At 52.6% G+C, this 4,120-nt stretch overlaps 1 long non-coding RNA gene across 1 annotated transcript; it reads right to left on the reverse strand.

Moving 5' to 3' along the window:
• Positions 1-2,286: 2,286 nt before the first annotated feature.
• Positions 2,287-3,513, reverse strand: LOC114812956. The gene is made up of 3 exons (XR_003760569.2): positions 3,295-3,513; positions 2,699-2,779; positions 2,287-2,565 (listed from the first exon to the last, which is right to left on the reverse strand). It is a non-coding gene; the product is annotated as an uncharacterized LOC114812956 (long non-coding RNA).
• Between the last annotated feature and the right edge of the window lie 607 nt (positions 3,514-4,120).

The raw sequence follows: 4,120 nt of genomic DNA on the forward strand, positions 1-4,120 counted from the left end.
CCTCCCCATTGCCCCTACTTCCTCCCTCTTCTCTACCCCCCTCCCCACCCCACAACACTTGTGTATATATATATATATATATATATACACATACACACATATATATGTACATATTCTATTTTGTATAAAATCTATAATTCCATTTATATTGATGATATTGATGCCTGTCTACTTGTTTTGTTGTCTATCTCCCTGCTTCTAGGCTGAGAGTCCATTGTTGGGAAGGAATTGTCTCTATTAGCTGCTTTTGCCTTTGCAAATCATACTTTCCAAGTGCTTAGTACAGTGCTCTGCACACAGTACATGCTCAATAAGTACTATCAAATGAATATGTGCTTGGGAGACTACAATCCACTAGAGTTAGGCATGATCCCTACCCTTAAAGAGATTACAGTTTACTTTGCGGAGATCACTGTACTGAGCTTTTGGGAAAGTGCAGTGGAATTAGTAGATTTGATCCCTGTCCTTGAGGAGTTTATGGTCTACTGTGTGCAGAGCTCTTAGGAAAGTACAAGTATGGAGTCAGTAAACACTGTCCCTGCCTCTGGGGATCTTACAGTCTACGTGCACAACGCTGTACTGAGCTCAGAGTTAGTTGACTATCCCTGCTCTTGAGGAGCTGTTTCAGGTGGGAGGCAGAAGGCCACAGAGTGAATTTGTCTGTGCTGCCTAGGTTTCCTGGGCCCGGGATTGCAGGGTCACTCCTGGTTGTCACTTCAGGGAATCATCGATGGTGCCAGCCATCTGTCATCCCTGGCTCCTAACTGGCCATCCCAAGTGAGGGTGATTGTCTTTGCCCAACTCCACAGCCCCACCTCCGCTCTTAGCCCTGGTCAGCAGCTTCGGGGTCTCTGCCTCCACTGCAGCCAGGAGAAGGGACCCCAACCCATTTGTGGCCAGTGGCTGGTTAAGTTCATGTGGGTTTGTTGGGTGAACAGACCAAATGAGACACAGAGCAGCAGTTACTGAGAAAATGCGGAGGTTGGGAAAGGAGGAGAGAGTGAGTGTGTACACATGCCACATTTGTATTTTCCACTTCAACTGACCCCCCCATATTCTGGGTACCCACAACAGAAGCAGAGGCTGGGCACCCCCATGGGGGAACTACCCTCTGGGCTTCAACTCAGGGGGCAAGACATCTCTTTCAGTCCTGTACTAAGTGCTAGGGAATAGAGGCAGTAGATAGCCTTACTAAGGCACTTACTAAGTGGAGAACATTATAGTCAATGCTTAGGAGAGTACAATAAATTTAGAAGACATGCCATCTGCTCAAAGCTTACAGTCTAGTGAGAAGAAGTAAAGTGCTCTTACCAGTAAGAGGACAAACTGATGGCAAGGATGGTAAGTGGATCTGGTGGTAGCAGAATAAATGCCAGGGTGCAAGGCAAGGCACAGGGCTGAGAAAACCTGAATTCCACTTTTACCACCACCAGCTGCCTCTCGTGTGACCTGGTGAAAGTGGTGGGATTAAAAGAACGAGCCCCAGATGGAAATGGATTGTTTCCAACTTAATTAGCCTGTATCTACCCACATAGCACATAGTACAGTGCAAGTGCTTAGTCCAGTGCTCTGCACATAGTAAGCACTCAAATACCATTGAATGAATGGCACATAGTAAATGCTTAACAAATACCCGCTCCCTCCCAAAATATTGAAGACAGACTTGTCTTTCCCCGCAAGTGGGTTAACATAAGCCTCCCACCCCCAACCCTCCATCTCAGGTGAGATGTTGGGGGGCATGAGGCTCCCCTGGAGACCCAGGCCCCAAACCAAAATGACCCCAAAAGGACATGATACATGCTTTAGGGGCAGACAATTTATTCCATGTACAAAATCAGTTGCCGGGGGGGGGGGTTGATGGGGGGGAAAATGGCCAGCGCTGGACAATGCTGCTTCCTTTTACACCAGAACATTTTCACCTTCCCCTCATTGGGACCTCTCTTATCTTGCACCCTGGTTACCTCCCATCCCTGCTGCTCCAGAAGGGGGTGTCTCACTCACACACTCTCAGTGACAGCTCAGACTCTATCCCTTCACCCCCTCTCCCCGGGCCCCCGCTCCATCCAGGAGGAAGGGGCTGAGGCACAGAGGCAGGGGCAGAGCGGGGGCTCTGCAGACTGGACCGTGGATGGGTGCTTGGCCTGACTATAGAATTAAGGGCCCCAGTCCTCGCCCCGGCCACGGTCCAGTCAGTAAGAGGCAGAGACCCTGCTCCCATCCCCAAGCCCCTGCAACCCCACCCAGCCTCCCTGAGGAGAGAGGGGAGCCCCCCCCACATCACACACATACACCCTCACCCTGGTGTGCCACACACACACACACACACACACACCCCTCTCCCCCGGAGGAGCAGGGAATCTCTTGGGGATTGGGATTGGCCCAGTGTTTGGGGTCAAAGGAGGCAGCATTGTCAGGCTGGAGTGGGGGGCACAGTCCCATGCCCAGGGGCAGCACAGTCCAGGGCAGGGGCGCAGCCGGGAAGCGGTCAGTCTCTCCTCTGCAGGCAGCGGGTCCTGGCTGTCCCCCTGGGTGCTGTTTTGCCTCCTCGCGATCCGCTTCGCTGCCCTAGGGACAGAAGTGACCATGAGATGTGGGGCTGTGTCCTGGTGCCCCAATCCCGGCCTTGAAGCTGCAGTGGAAGGGCCAGGGAAAAGGAGGGGGCAGGCTTGGCCGCAGCAGGGTCAGGGACTGGACTAACCTAAAGGGCTCAGCACGAGCTGTGGCCACGCCGGCCTCCTCTGGGGTGGTGAGGGAGCATCTGTCCAGGAGAGGCTGGGGCCTGCAAGACACACTCGTCTTAGTGGGCAGTGGGGACTCTGGACCCCGGCCCCCAGCCCCAGCCTATGTTTACAGCTCCCATGAAGCCCAACCTTCTCGCTTCACCCAAAGCCCCCAGCAGGGTCACTCACACCAGAGACAAGGACAGACACAGAGACAGACAGTAGAGAGACAGTGCGGCCGCCAGTCACACACCCTGCAGGTGACCTTCCAGGTCAGCCCCAGTGACCCAGCCTTACCCTCCCTTGACCTCCCCCCCCCAAAAAAAAATTTCAGAGTCTCACCTCGAGTGGGTTCAGCAGGCACCAGGCCTGCTCCAGGAGCCCTCCAGGGGTCAGGGAGTCTTCTCCTGGGCTGTTGTCATCCCCCCCAGCCCCTTCCTCCTCCCCTCCCTGGCCCTGACTTCCACGCTGCCCACCCACTCAGCCAGGGCATCACACGTGCTGGACACAGGGTTAATGTGATGCCCGGCTGGACATCCCCAGGTGCGCAGCACCAGCCCCTATCTAGTCTTACCTCCATCCTCCAGCTGGTCAGTACAGATTGGGGCTGGGCCCAGTTTCCCAGGATGGAGAGACGAAGAGCAGGTCCGGTTCTGAGTGGGCATGGGGCTGGGCCAACCCAGAGGAGGGCGGAGGCCGAGAGAAGAGCAGGAGCAGCCCGGCACAATCCCCTTCTTGACGAGCTGCCGGACTACTAATTGTGGTATTTGTTAAGCGCTCACTATGTGCCAGGCACTATACTAAGCGCTGGGGTAATAAGATAATAATGGTATTTAAGCACTTACTGGTGTTGGAGAAGGTTTTTGCGAATACCACCGTCTGCCCGAAAGACAAACAAATGGAGTTTAGAGCAAATTATACTGAAGTGGTCTTGGAAGTTCAAAAGACTCGATTTAGATTAACATACTGTGGACACATCATCAGGCGGACTAATTCTCTGGAGAAGACACTAACGCTAGGAAAAGTCCAGGGATAATGTGGATGAGGCAGACGGGCAGCTAGACAGAAACCATAAAAACGTTAACGGAAGAACCATTAGAAAAATTGCAGATTATGGTAGAGGACAGGATGTTCTGGAGAAAGCATATCCATGGAATCGCTATGAATCAGAACGACTCGATGACACATTATTATAAGATGTGCCTGGCACTGTAATAATAATGTTGGTATTTGTTAAGCGCTTACTATGTGCCGAGCACTGTTCTAAGCGCTGGGGTAGACACAGGGGAATCAGGTTGTCCCACGTGGGGCTCACAGTCTTAATCCCCATTTTACAGATGAGGTAACTGAGGCACAGAGAAGTTAAGTGACTTGCCCAAAGTCACACAGCTGACAAGTGG

The sequence above is a fragment of the Ornithorhynchus anatinus genome, chromosome 6, assembly GCF_004115215.2.
Source record: "Ornithorhynchus anatinus isolate Pmale09 chromosome 6, mOrnAna1.pri.v4, whole genome shotgun sequence".
NCBI classification, from domain to species: Eukaryota; Metazoa; Chordata; class Mammalia; order Monotremata; family Ornithorhynchidae; genus Ornithorhynchus; species Ornithorhynchus anatinus.